General features: G+C 37.5%; 1 pseudogene; it reads right to left on the bottom strand.

Moving 5' to 3' along the window:
• Window positions 1-10,113: 10,113 nt before the first annotated feature.
• On the bottom strand, window positions 10,114-11,100 carry LOC138143901 (casein kinase I pseudogene; annotated as a pseudogene).
• Between the last annotated feature and the right edge of the window lie 4,673 nt (window positions 11,101-15,773).

Below are 15,773 nucleotides of genomic sequence, written 5' to 3'. Positions count from 1 at the left end.
ATAATGTTCTCTAATTCTTGTTTAGTCATAAAGTCTTTCCCTTTCCACAAGTCTGACAGGTAAACTATTCCTTGTTTTAGGAAACTGATTACAGTATCAACTTTATACCTAGATCATCCCCCCATTTAGACTTGATTTTGGTATAGGGTGTTAGATAATGGTCTATACCCAGTTTCTTGCATACTATATTCCAGTTTTCCCAGCAGTTTTTGTCAAATAGTGAGTTCTTATCCCAAAAACCAGGGTCTTGGTGTTTATCAAACAATAGATTACTATAGTCATTGACTACTAAATCTCCTGTGCCTAATCTATTCCACTGATCCATTCCTCTATTCCTCAGCCAAAACCAAGTAGTTTTGATGACTGCTGCTTTATAATATGGATTAAAATCTGGTATAGCTAGTCCAAATTCCCTAGCATTTCTTTTCATTAATTCTCTTGATATTCTGGACCATTTGTTCTTCCAAATGAATTTTGTTACTATTTTTTCTAGCTCTATAAAGTAGTTTTTTGGTAAATTAATTGGTATGGCACTAAATATATAATTTAAAAAGGTAAAATTGTCATTTTTATTATATTAACTTGTCCCAGCCATGAGCAATTGATATTTTTCCAATTAGTTAGACCTCACTTTATTTGTGTGAAAAGTGTTTTGTAGTTATGGTCATATAAGTCCTGGGTTTGTTTTGGCAGGTAGATTCCCAAATATTTTATATTGTCTACAGTAACTTTAAATGGGATTTCTCTTTCTATCTTTTGCTGTTGAATTTCATTGGAAATACATAGGAATCCCGAGGATTTATGTGGGTGTAATTTTATATCCTGCAACTTTGCCAAATTTATTTATTATCTCAAGTAGTTTTTTACTTGATTCTCTAGGATTCTGTAAGTATAGCATCATGTCATCTGCAAAGAGTGATAACTTGTTCTCTTCTTTGTCTAATTTGATTCCTTTGATTTTTCTTCTCTAATTGCTACTGCTAGCATTTCTAGTACCACATTGAATAAGAGGGGTGATAGTGGACACCCTTATTTCACCCCTGATCTTATGGGAAATGCTTCTAGCTTCTCCCCATTACATTTAATACTTGATGATGGCTTTAAATAGATGCTACCTATTATTTTAACGAAGGTTCCATTAATTCCTATACTTTCTAAAGTTTTTAATAGGAATGGATGTTGTATTTTGTCAAAAGCCTTTTCTGCATCTATTGAGATGATCGTGTTTGTTTCTGCTCGTTTCATTGTTGTTATGATCAATTATACTTATGGTTTTCCTAATATTAAACCATCCTTGCATTCCTGGAATAAATCTTACCTGATCAAAGTGTATTATTCTTGAGATAAGTTGCTGTAGTCTTTTTGCTAGTATTTTATTTAGAATTTTTGCATCTATATTCATGAAGGAGATTGGTCTATAATTTTCTTTCTCTGTTTTATCTCTTCCTGATTTAGGTATCAGTACCATATTTGTGTCATAAAAAGAATTTGGTAGGACTCCTTCACTAATTTTCCCAAATAGTTTGTAGAGTATTGGAATCAATTGTTCTTTAAATGTTTGATAGAATTCACTAGTGAATCCATCTGGCCCTGGAGATTTTTTTCCTAGGGAGTTGACTGATGGCTTGTTCAATTTCTTTTACTGAGATGGGGTTATTTAAGTAATTTACTTCCTCTTCAGTTAATTTGGGCAACTTGTATTTTTGTAAATATTGATCCATTTCCCTAAGATTGTCAAATTTATGTGCATACAATTGGGAAAAATAATTCCTAATTATTGTTTTGATTTCCTCTTCATTGGAGGTAGATTTACCCTTTTCATTTTTAATACTCATAATTTGGTTTTCTTCTTTCTTTTTTTATCATATTAACTAAGAGTATCAATTTTGTTGGTTTTTTCATAAAACCAGCTCTTAGTTTTATTTATTAATTCAATAGTTAATTACAATTTTATTGATCTCTCCTTTGATTTTCAATATTTCTAATTTAGTATTTAATTGGGGATTTTGAATTTGTTCTTTTTCTAGGTTTTTCAATTGCATGCCCAATTCGTTGACCTCCCTTTTCTCTAATTTAATCATGTATGCACTCAGGGATATGAAACTTCCCCTAAGAACTGCCTTTAATGTATCCCACAGATTTTGGTATGTTGTCTCATTATTATCACTCTCTTGAATGAAATTACTGATTGTTTCTATAATTTCTTGTTTGACCCACTCATTCTTTAGGATTAAATTGTTTAATTTCCAATTAGTTTTTAGTCTGTCTTTCTATGGCCCTTTATTGCATATAATTTTTATTGCATCATGATCTGAGAAGGATGAATTTAATATTTCTGCCTTACTGCATAGAATTGTGAAGTTTTTATGCCCTAGAATGTGGTCAATTTTTGAGTATGTGCCATGAACCGCTGAGAAGAAAGTATATTCCTTTTTATCCCCATTCAGTTTTCTCCAGAGATCTATCATACGTATCCTCTCTAAAATACTGTTCACCTCTTTAACTTCTTATTTATTTTGAGGTTAGATTCATAAAGTTCAGAGAGGGGAAGATTAAGGTCTCCCACTAGTATAGTTTTCCTATCTATTTCTTCCTGTAATTCCTTTACCTTCTTCTCTAGGAATTTGGATGCTATACCACTTGGTGCACACATATGTTAAGTAGTGATAATGCTTCATTCTTGATGGTTCCTTTTAACAGGATATAGTTTCCTTCCTTATCTCTTTCAATTAGGTCAATTTTTGCTTTTGCTTTATCTGAGATAAGGATTACTACCCCTGCTTTTTTTACTTTAGCTGAGGCATGATATATATTTACTCCAGCCTTTTACCTTTACCCTGTGTGTATCCCTCTGTTTCAGATGTGTTTCTTGTAAACAGCATATTGTAGGATTATGATTTCTAATCCATTCTGCTATCCGTCTCCGTTTTGTGAGAGAGTTCATTCCATTCACATTTGCAGTTATGATTGTTATCTGTTTCTTTCCTTCCATCCTATTCCCACCCCTGTTAATGTTCATATTTTCCCCTTTCTCCCTTCCCCCCTCAATAGTTTTCCTTTTGACCACCTCCTCCCTCAGTATTCCCTTATCAGCCCCCCTCCCTTTTCCTCCCCTTTCCCTTTACTTCTTCCCTCCCTACTAACCACCCCCCCCCTTTCATAGCCATTTCCCCCTCCTACTGCCTGTAGGATATTTTTATACTTAATGAAGTATGTTATTTCTTCTTCGCACCAAGAGTGATAGGAACATCTCATGTGAAGCTCCTCTCCTTCCCCTCTTTCCCTCTAAAATGATACTTTTTGCATTTCTTCTCCATAGAGTCCTATGCTTAACTGGTTGTTGTTCCCTCCTTGCACCAGAACCAATGAGGAAAAAGCTCATATGATTCCCAACTCCCTCCCTTCTTTTCCTCTGCTATACAGTTTTTATGCCTCTTTGTGTGGCATAATTTACCCTTTTCCACTTCATTCATTCCCTTTCTTCCATTGCAGTCCCTTTGTAGCCCTTAATAAGATTTTTTTAATCATCATTTTGTGTATTTTATACTCATACCCTCTACTTGTCTATAACCTGAAGGTCAGTCTTACCCTTGCTATAAATGAAATAGGAAAATATGACAAAAAGAAGTTGTATATAAATGAAAGACTGGTTCGCAGGTTCTCCTTGGAGAGGCAAATAAAAGAGTCGGCGGTTATTTCAGGAGCTCAGTGAATAAGATGGCAGTGTGATGTAGTGGGTTGGGCATTAGGCCAGCAGTCAGGAAAACCTGGGGTCAAATCCTTTCAGAGACACTGGGCAACAAGGAGCAAAGTCACTTGTTTTCTCTTAGCTTCAATTTTCCCATGTGTGAGTGGGATTAATAATAATGACAGAACTTAGCTGACAAGGTAGCTGTGAGAATGAAATGAAAATAAATGTAAAGTATCTTGCTAGTCTTAAAACATTATTTAAATACCAGTGATCTTCACATGGATTTCATTTTTCACTTTTATTCTATTTATCCAGCCTAACCTCCCGCCTAACTTCCAGTCTTGCATCTCCAAATGCCTTTCAGATATCTAGAACTAGATGTCCAGTAAACATCTTAAACTTAATATGTTTAAAACATAACTTGCACTCCCAACTGTCCCTCTTACTGTAGAGGGCAACATCATCCTCCCAGTTTCTTAGGCTTACAACTTAGACCTCAATGTGGCCTCCCCGCTAACTCTCTCCCCCTCCCCCCATATCCAAGCTGTTGCCAAGGCCTGTTGATTTCACCTTTTCATCATCTCTGAGGTAGACCCCTTTTTCTTCCTTGACACTGCTACTCTGCTGGTACAGGTCCTTATTGCCTCATACCTGGATTGATGCAAAAGTCTCAAGTGCCTCCTCATTCCAATTCATCCTCCAATCAGTCACTAAAGTGATTTTCCTAAAGCCACTGGTCTATAGGTCTGACCCTGTTAATTCCCCACACCCCCAGTCAAAAACACCAATGAATCCCTATTGCCCCTAGGATCAAATATAAAATCTTCATACTCTACCCACACAGGCACACACCTTTCTAATCTTCTTACATCTTCCACCATCCCATTTGCTCTTCTATCGATGAACAAGACACTCCACACCTTCAACTTCAGGTATGTTTACTGGCAACCCTCCTGCTTTGAATGCTCTCCCTCCTCATCTCTGCCTCCTGGTTTCCTTCAAATCCCAACTAAAATCTCAGTTTTTACAAGAATCCTTGTTAAAATCCCAATTCTTGCTAATTCAGGTGCCTTCCCACTCTTGATTATTCCCTATTTAAATTGTATGTCGCTTGTTTGTCTGTTGTCAGTCCCATTAGACTGTGACCTCTTTGAGGGCAGGTACTATCTTTTGCCTTTGTTGTATCCCCAGCACTTCACACTGTGCCTGGTACATAGTAGGTGCTTAAATATTTATTGACTGAGTCACCATTAGGACAACAAGAAATATTTCATGAGACATCTGGTTATCTCATGTTGCATTTGCAAGACTACCATGAAAATAACGGTAGCTTATGCTCTAACAAAAGCTGGTATTGAAGAGGAAGTAGAAATTTTTTTGAAGCACTCAGTAAGTGTACAAATTAAATCACCACATACTTTGATAGTCATGGAGGCATGTACAGTAGCAATGTAAAAGATATCATTAAGGAGACGTCCCACAGGAAAAAGGGGCCTAGGCATTCGTTAAGAAAAGGGATAACCAATGTAGAGCTTACATGCTTCACTGGGATCCCCGTAATGTCAACAAAATGAACATTGGGCTGGACTACTCCCTACCTGCCCCTGTCCACTCACTGCAAATTTAGATGTGATGAGAGATTAGATAGATTAGAAGCTGTAATATTAGAAGCCATACCCTTATCAGTGAAGACACAAATCCAAAATATTACGGAAAATCCTACTTTTATTTAATCAACTTAGAATATCTATCCAAACTGTTTTAGTTATTTAAGAAGCAGCTGAAGCTTGTTTTTAGAATGGCCACTTTACAATCTATGAAAAAGTGACTTTTCAAATAATACATCTTAGCAGCAGCTCTATTGTGACCATAGATATTTTAGTAAACAAATGTCTTATTTCTCTTCCTTTCACGGAAATTTGCATAGTGCTTTGCAACTACAGAACTTTATCTGAACGTACTTAAAGCCACAAAGTTTTATGAAATGATAACATGACAATGGAACCACGTGTTCAAAATAGCAGTTCGCGGCAGCTGGAGTCTGATTGCTAGACTCATATTGTCCAAGACCGAAATACATTTTAATATAATTTTCTTATGTACAGATGAGGGAAGGCAAACCATACATTTAATGTAATATGTTGTCCTAAGTTCAAAGAGCCTTTCCAAAGCTGTTAACAACTAAACATTTTAAAATATTGAATGGGTTCTGTAGCAGCAAGCACCCCAAGCACGTCCTCAGGGTTTGCTGCCCATACAGGTTCTTGGATCTGCTTTGTTAAAGGAAAGCAACTCAAAATGGGTTAACAAGCTTACTTTAATCAGTCAGACATATATCGTTTACCTTGTTCAGGGGAAAAAGGTCAGCACCCCAAACTTCAAAATATACAGACAGAATTATCAAGACATTAACAGATCAAGTAGACAGCTTTCCAAACTGTCCAACCATCACATCCATACCCAGTCAACATCTGGGTTTCCACATCTGGGTTTTTCAAAGCCAGGGGACTCTCAACAACGGCTTCCCAGAATTCAGATCAAATCACAGAACACTTCTCAAAGTAAGCCCCAAAACAAAGCTACACATCAGGGCTTATATAGCCTTCTCCTGGCTCAGAGAATGTAACAACCTTATTGACTCACTGGCCAATCAAGAAGTATCTACTGAAAAACAAGCCTCCCTCCCCAGGCTTCAGGTGCATTTTAGCCTAGGGGAAGGGAAGATCTTCCAAATTTGCATTCCCATTACAGGTTCCTACATGACTTGTTTCTTAAAGGTCAGGCAGGCATGGCACTCCTATTGGCTAGACTCCCTATCCTAGTCCAATATTCAAGTTGGGCCCATTTCAGCTGTCTTTTATCCAAGCCACTATTGGACTGCTCTAATTTACTGTTAATTCTTGTATTAATGAAGTTTCTAAATATGTCTACCAGGGCAGAAATCTATGCTGGGCATGGGCTGGGGAGCAGATGGCAACATAGAACAATGGTCCAGGCCAATCACTCAGAGTCTTTGTGATAGATGCAGATTACTGTATCTTCATAGCAACTGATATAATCTACTAGTAAGTGGACAGAAGAGTATCAGTGAATTCTATCAGCCACAAAACAATCAGTTTCATTGCTGGCCAAGTCTTACTCCCAGGGAAAACCTTTGCAACTTTGAAAATCTATTAGGGGTGGCCAGGTAGCACAGCGAGTAAGAGCACCGGCTTCAGTGTCAGGATGACCTGGGACCGAATCCCGGGCTCAGACACTTAGCACCCACCCAGAAACACCTGTCCTTGTAACCTTGAGCAAGTTACTTAACCCCAATTGCTTAAAAAAAAAGAAAAAAAGAAAATATGACTATTTATACACCTGAAATAAGAAAAATGAAAACAAGTCTCCTTGAAGAAGAAAAGCTCAGTCTTCAGCACACTCCTCTACATCCCCTTTTTCTTAGCAGATGTTAAAAACCCCCACAAATGACACCTTTTTAAAATACATGTATAGATAATTAGAACATTAGTATGAGATTAAATCCATGCTTGAACTTTCTTTTTATTATTTTTTCAAATAAGTTGAAATGGCAAGCTCTCAACATTTAAAAAAAATTATACCCCCTCCATTAGGTCAACTCAGTAGAAATAGTAATAACCCTCCCAAATTCTTCCCTGGCCATCCCCCTGGTTACACTAAAATTCAGCAAAATAAGCCACAGCACAAGTGTCCTCATCATCTAATTATGGAATATTGTATCTTCAACTGGAACCATCATTTTTGTGGAAAGATGTAATTTGCATTTTGTCCAAATGAGCTTCATCTCCAGTCAAGACGTTAGCAAATTCACCAAATTTCTCATTCCTGTCTTGTCAAATTGAAGAAAAGGTATGGCGGCTCAATGATGAATGGAGTTTCACTTCTAGCTGCAGACAAAATGGCAACACATTCAGAATAAACACTTGCATCTTGCTTTAAAATGTTAAAGAATTTTAAATAAAAGATTCAGATTATACCACAACTTTTTTTTCCTAATGACAAAGAAACTGAACTACACAGAACAAAGATATTTCAGAAAAAAATATATCATCTAAGTTCATTGTAAATGAAAGCAAAAGTCCTAGAAAATAAATTTCCTCCACTTTTACCAAAGTCAAACAATTTTTTTCCCTGTTACATAAACCATACATAAAAATAACTCTTAGAAACTAATTTCCTACTAAGGAACCAAACCAATTAATACTTTATCTAGGCAGGATAAAACCAAGCCTATCCCCAGAGTTCATTTATTTTGAAAGACTCCAGTTCTGAAATAAACCTTAAATGGCTGAATATGGCAATCATGAAATTATTGCTAAGGATTTTTTTTCAAATTAAAAAAATAATATAATATAGAATTAAGAGACACTGAACAAATCTTTACGTATCTCAGGATTTCACCAACTTACTGCCCAGAACTCTCCATTTACACATGAGACACCTGGAAGAATTTTCAGACAGCAGGGTTTTTGGTTTATTTTTGTTGTTGTTTTTTACATTTATGCTGACATGCTATAAATACTTAAGTTGATCTGTTCAATGTACTGCCAGCAATCAGAACTGTGGGCTTCCTTTATCCCTCTTTCTAATGGGTCACAGACAAAGGAAGAGAAAGAGATGAAGACCACTCATATAGGCAGCCTTGAAGGGCTGGGGGCATTAGTCATGTGAGCACCACACAGAGAGAACCTAAGAGCTCATATCAGTGGGATCATAGCCATTTCACAAAGATGTCAAAATCTCCATTGTTCAAAAGCCTTTCAACACTTCTGTTCTAATTTTCTAAAGGAACACAGCAAATCGGTATAGCTGTTTAGTCAATAGCAACACGAACTGCCTGTATCCAATCCTGACAGGTGTACTACTAGATACTGAGATGCAGCAAGAGCTATTTGTGTGTGTGTGTGTGTGTGTGTGTGTGTATAGATAGACAGACAGACAGATAGATATAGATATTAAAAGCAAGCATGCCTTCCTCATTGAGGCAGGGAAAAAAATGCCAAAAGAAAGAGTAACAAAACTAAATCTAAAATGATCTGCAAAGGATGATGATAAATGTCCCTAAAACAACCTATTAAAAATTAGAGACTCTAATCTTCTCATAAATTAGTAGGCATGGTTTTTTTCTTACAGAAAATTAATTTTGGAGGCGGCTAGGTGGTGCAGTGAATAGAGCACCAGCCCTGGAGTCAGGAGGACCTGAGTTCTAATCCAGATTCACACACTTAACACTTACTAGTGATGGGACCTTGGGCAAGTCACTTAACCCCAATTGCCCTACCCTCTCCTCTCCAAAAAGCAAAAAAATTAAAAAAATAATTTTTATATTAAACTTTAAAAAAAAGTTTCCATTTAAAAAAAACAATTTTTGCAGAGATGATATTTACTAAGAAACTTACCTAGAGGTTCAGTTGTATGATGTTTAGTAAATTTCTGTGGCAAACATGCTGTTTTTCTTTTATATACCAGGGATACTATAGAAATCGATGGAGTTCTCAAAGGTAGTCTAGCAGTAGACAAGTTCTTTCATTAAATCTTCATGTAAGATGATGTGTTTTCTAGCTTGGTAAGTGGACAGTCTTTCAGATCTTGAAAAAAAAAAGACTGGCTCCTCTAGCTCCTGACTTGGACGTAGAATTTAGCAATTTAAGGTTTTAGTTTATGACTTCCAAATTTCCAGGAGGGGGGGGAAGTTGAGTGTGCCTAATTGTGGGTAGCTCCAAATATTCAAAATGAGGCTAAAGAATGTTCATGGAGTTCTTCTGAATGAGATCTCAAAGCAATATATTTCAAAAATGACCTGTGCCAACTGCTTAGTAAACTTTTACACTTGAAAAAAATGCAACTGAAGACTACAAAAACTGGACACAACATGCTCCATCAGGATGCCCAGAACTGGTTAATACTAAAAGTAAGTTGTAAATGATTGCCCTAACCATCAGTAAATGTCCATAATATTCCGGTATTTCTAGAACTGGAGAGGAGTAACTTCTGATCTTCTTTGCCTTATCAGTGCCAAACTTAGAAATCTGATGGAGTCTAGGACTGCAAGATCTTGTGGACCACAGTAGCTTATATTGAAATGAAGTTCTTTTTAGTTTTCTGAAATTAAGAGTTTTTTTAGGTTTGGGTTTTTTTTTTTTTGCTTTGTTTTTTTTTTTTTTTTTTCTTTTTTTTTTTTTTTGCTTTTTGAAATTAAGGTGGTGGTTTGGTTTTTGAGTTTGGGTTTTTGGTTTTTTTGGGGGGAGGGACTTTGAATTAAAGTTCTTAACAATCAAGAGTTGTCCCAAAAATTTATAAAAGTCTATATACTTTTTTAAAAGTTCATATAAAGTAACATTTTTTGAAATAAAGTAACACTTACTTATCCTAACATTTGACACGTCGTCTGCTCTGCCTGCTTAGAAATTTTTTGGGTAACGAGCCTGATGACAACTCAGCCCACTAGTGGCAGCTGCCTGCTGTGATCTCTGCTGCAGGATATTCCAGTCAAAGGTATAGTCAGCCTGCTGGTGTGGTTCGGACAGGGATTTTAAAAGGAGGTTGAATAGTTGCTTCAAGTATGAGTAATTTGGAGTTTCTTCAAAGCCCAGAGAGCGGCAGTATTTGAGGTATATGGCAAATTCTTCTGGGAAGCCGCTGCATAATATTTCAATAGGTATGGCCCTCTTCCTTTCACTAATCATTTCAAATCTTTCCCTATTGCTTGCCACTTTTAGTCCTTGCCAGGGAAGGCTGGCCCTCATGAAATATATCAGCAAATAGCCGAGGGATTCGAGGTCATCTCGACGGCTCTGCTCTATACCAAGGTGAGTATTGATGCTGGCATACAGGGCAGTGCCAGTCAGATTTTTATGGTCTCGGTATTGGATATGCTCTTTGGTTATATCATCTCTATATTTTTTTGCTAAACCAAAATCAATGAGGAACACCTTGTTGCGGTGACGTCCCATGCCCATCAGGAAATTATCAGGTTTGATATCCCTATGTATGAAATTGTTACTATGCAGATATTCGATTCTGGTGATCATCTGTTCAGCTAGAATTAGAACAGTCTTCAGACTGAATCTACGAGAACAGTAATTAAAGAGGTCTTCCAGGCTGGGCCCCAGTAAATCTATCACAAGAGCATTGTAATTTCTCTCTTGCCCAAACCAATATATGTGGGGGATGCCCACTCCACCTTGGAGGATGTCATAGACCTGGCTTTCGTAAAATAATTTAGGGTTCCTGGTCCTCTGGGACTCAAGCTTCACAGCTACATGCTGGCCAGTTAACAGATTGGTCGCCAGATAGACGTCCCCGAAAGACCCAGACCCAATGTTTCTTATTAATTGATATTTCCCTCCCAAAATAAAATCGTTCTGGAGGGAACTGCTGCAAGCCATGACAAAAATTGGAGTGAATAAAAACTTTTTCTGAAGTAATTAGGTGAAAAAGAGGGGCCCTGAGCAGGAGAAGACCGAGACTCGACTTACCCCCACAGGAGCGGCTCGAGGCTCTGTTGAAGGAACTAGTGAGCCCGCGCTTAAATCTGATTGCCTAGACTACATGCTGACGTCACAATGGGCGGTGCTAACTCAGAGTTCCAGACCTCGTGAGGCTCTGAGCCCGCGCTTAAATCTGATTGCCTAGACTACATGCTGACGTCACAATGGGCGGTGCTAACTCAGAGTTCCAGACCTCGTGAGGCTCTGAGCCCGCGCTTAAATCTGATTGCCTAGACTACATGCTGACGTCACAATGGGCGGTGCTAACTCAGAGTTCCAGATCTCTTGAGGCTCTGAGCCCCCCCAAATGCAAGCTCCAGCCACTGGGACCATCTTGTGGCTTGACTCTCCTCAAACAAACACTGGATGGGGTTAGCTAGAGCAAAAATGAATAGCAGAGAGTAGGAAAGGAAAGTGGGTATGGTTTATCCAAGATGAATGAGGCAATCTGTATTTTGTACATTAGGAGTTTATCAACAAGCTGGGGCTAAAATCCATCCTGGGAACCAGAATAATAGCACACATTGAAAGGTTTATGTAGCTTAGCAGATTTGGGCCTGAGGAAGGGACTATTTTTGTCATTTTGTTTTTAACAGAAGAGGAAACTGAGAATATCTGAGGCATTTTTCCTTCATTACCTGATTTTTACCACTGAAAAACTCTGAAGGGACCAATGTTGTCATGTTCATTTTATAAATAAGATAACAGAAATGCCAAGGTGTTTTCCATATATGTCATCCCATTTTTACATCACAACAATCTTATGTGAGGAAAGGGACATTTAAGTTTTACAAAAGAAGACACTGAGGCTCTCTGATATTTTTCATATAGGAACACATTTTTACCACAGAAATACTCCTGGGGGCAGCTAGGTGACACAGTGAATAGAGCAGCAGCCCTAGAGTCAGGGGACCTGAGTTCAGATCCGGCTTCAGACACTTAACACTTACTAGTCCCATGACCTGGGACAACTCACTTAACTCCAATTGCCCTCCAAAAAGCAAAAAAGAAAGAAAGAGACAGAGACAGACAGACAGACAGACAGACAGAGAGAGACAGACAGAGAGAGAGAAAGGAAGGAAAGAAGGAAGGAAGGAAGAAAGACTCCTAGGAAAGGACCAGTTTTGTCATATCCTGAAGTATAAAAATGAAGCTGTGAGAGTAATTCCATTTTTAAAAAAAGCACACTAAAATATTTTTTTCAAGTCAGTTTTACTGATGAGGAAGATAAAGTTCTGAGAGACTTTTCTCACATCTCACTGTTACCTCACAAAGAATCTCTGAGGGAAAGGCTTGCTGGGTCATTTTCTTTTGAAGAAAGAAGAAACAGATTCCAACATTACCACATTTTTACCTCACAAAAATCCCACAAGGAATGGTTCATTATTTTCCTGTCTAATTTTCAAAAGAGGAAACTAAAGTTCTAAGGTAACTTTTATGTTATCTCATTTTTACCTCACAAAAACTCCCTGAGGAAGGGACGGTGCTTGTTGTCTATTCCCAGAAAACTTTTCCTGGGGATCACAGATATTTTACATTTTGCACCTCAGTGTTACCTCACAAAAATGCTCTGGGGAAGGGTAGTTGTGGCCACGTCCATTTTACAAAAGAGGAAACTCAAGCACTTGAGGTACTTTTCAAAGATCACTTTATTTATACCTCCCAAAAACTATCTGAGGAGGGTCTGTTTTCAAGTCAGTTCACAAAACTCTTCTGTGAAATAGCTTGTTATCTCCATTTTCAGAAAGAACGTATGGAAACTCTCAGGTACTTCACATTTTGTTACATCAATGTGACCTCACAAAAACGATCTGAGGAGGGCTTATTGTTCTGTCTGTTTTAAAGTGGAGAAAAACAAACTTCTTTCATATCTTACCTTATTTTTACCTCAGCACTTTTAACCTTCCTATGTGAGTGAGTAACCAATGCTTGGATGTCAGTTTTACAAAAAAAGAAAAAAAGTTCTGAGGTACTTTTCACATATTACCTCATTGTACCCTCACAAATCACCTCTGAGAGTGGCCACTGAGTCGTTTTCCTTTTAATAAAGATGAAAATAATACTCTGAGGTACTTCTGGAATATTACCTCATTTTTAATCCTTTTAGGAAGGGTCCATTTTTTCAATAGAGGAAACAAAAAGTTTTTTTTTTCATTTATTTTCTTATCTTTATCTTACATCATTCTTCTCAGGATGTGCCATTATTGTCCTGGAATTTTTCAGATATTACCTTATTTATACCACACACAAACTAACTGAGAAGGGTCCACTGTTGTCGTCTCCATTTTAGAAACCTCGAATATTAACCATGTAGGTACTTTCTCTATATTATGTCATTTATGTTTCCCAAAATTCTTCTGATTGTTTCCATATCCATTTAACAGAAGAAGAAATTAAAGTTCTGTGGCACTATTCATAAATTAACTCATTTGTCCTTTACAAAAACTCTCTAAGAAAGGACCATTGTTTTTCTGTTTTACAATTTAGAAAAATAAAGCTCAGAGTTATTTTCACAAATTGCCTCATATTTTGCCTCATCTATTGCCTCAGAGCAATCCTGTTATGAAACTTCCTATGTTGTCATGTCTCTTTTCTGGAAGAATAAACAAAGTTTGGATTACTTTCCATAAATCACCTCATGTTTATCTTGAAACAACCATGTGAAGGAGGGGCCTTTATTTTCATGTCCATTTTACAGAGGTGGAAAATGAAATTCTGAACTATATTTCATAGATTACCTCATTAGTTCTCCACCAAAACTCTTTGAGCAAGGGACCACCATAGCCATTTCTTTTTTAAGAAAGAAAAAACTGATGTTCTGAGGTAATTTCTCTATATTACCTCATTTTTTACCTCACAGTAATCTTGTGAGGGGAGCTGTTGTTGTCATGTTCATTTCACCAAAGAAAATACGGACGCTCTGGGGTACTTTCAGGATCTTGCCTCACTTTGACCTCGGACTCTCTGGCATTGGTGTTCTTTTGACCATTTTAGAACTGAGGACAATAAAACTCTTTAGTATTTTCCCGTTCGCTATTCCATCATTTTTACCTCCCTGCAACGCTCTAAGGAAGAGGTCATTGCTGTCATCTGTGTTTTCAGAAAGAATAAGCTAGCTGATTCTCTGAGGCACTTTCTATTTTGTCATCAGTTTTACCTCATAATAATCCAGTTCTCAAGGTGCCTTTTTATAATTTGCATTTTTCAAAAACAGAAACGAAAGTTACGAGGTACTATTCATATATTACCTTATTTGTCCTTCACAACCTGAGGAAGGTAATTTCCTTTTTAAGAAAGAGGTAATCGATGTGCTGAATTGTGGCCTATATATTTATTACCTCATTTTTACGTCACAACAATACTGTGACGAAGAGGCTACTAATGTCATACATATTTTTCAAAAGAGAATATTGATGGACCAAGGCACTTTTCATCTAGTAATTCTCTTCTGGTCCACAAACAATCTGAAGAAGGGTTCTGGGATATATAATATATATCACCTGATCACCTGATTTTTACCTTACACAATTCATGTTAAGAAAGAGCCATTAAGGGCAGCTAGGTGGTGCAGTGAATAGAGCACCAGCCCTGGAGTCAGGAGGACCTGAGTTCAAATCCAGCCTCAGAGACTTAACACTTACTACCCGTGTGACCCTGGGCAAGTCAACTCCAATTGCCTTAAAAAAAAGAGAGAGAGAGAGAAAGAGCCATTGTTCTCTTGTCTGTTTTATTAAAAAGGAAACTGAAGCTCTAGGTACTTTTCATGTATTGCTTCAATTTTACCTCACAGCTATCCTATGAGGAAGGGACTCTTGTCCTATTTTACAAAAGTGGGAACTGAGACTCTGATGTATCCTTCACATATCTTACTTTTATGACACAAACACTCTCTAAAGAAAAGCTTTTGTTCTTCTGTCTAGTTTACAAATGAGTAAAATAAAGCTCTGTGGTATTTTCATCTATTCCTTCATTTTTATTGTTACCACTCAGTCACTTTTTAGTCATGTCCAACTTTTTGTGACCCCATCTGGGATTTTCTTGGCAAAGATACTGGAATGGTTTGCCATTTCCTTCTCTACCTCATTTTACATATCAGGAAACTAAGGCAAATAGGGTTCTGGCTTGCCCAAGGTCACACAGTTAGTAAGCTTCTGAGACTGGATTTGAATTCAGTTCTTCCTATCTCCAGGCCCAGCACTCTATCAGCTATGTTTCCTAGCTGCCCCATTTTTTCCTCACAACAATCTTGTCCACAGGACCTTGACAATGGCATGCCTTGGGCCTGCCCACTAGAAATGTCTTTTTTTCTCTCTCCAAGTCAAAACTTCTCTGCCCCCCCTCCCCCACCCCATGTCCCATTCCCTTTGCGCTCAGTAACATTTAGCTTATCCAATAAATTATTCCATGCCGTGGTTTATTTTCATCACCAACTCCAACAGAGTCACACTTCAAGAGAAGCCTTCAAGACATGTGGTGCATAACCCAAAGAAATAACTCTAATGGTAAAAGCTTCAGATTTTATGACAAGGACAGTGGGGTAAATATTTCAAGGGCACATCACATAGTTGTCT

Source organism: Petaurus breviceps, unplaced genomic scaffold, assembly GCF_028583685.1.
Source record: "Petaurus breviceps papuanus isolate PSGF00001 unplaced genomic scaffold, PetGlider_PUasm1.0 90681, whole genome shotgun sequence".
NCBI lineage: Eukaryota > Metazoa > Chordata > Mammalia > Diprotodontia > Petauridae > Petaurus > Petaurus breviceps.
This window is presented reverse-complemented; position numbering and strand designations above follow the sequence as displayed.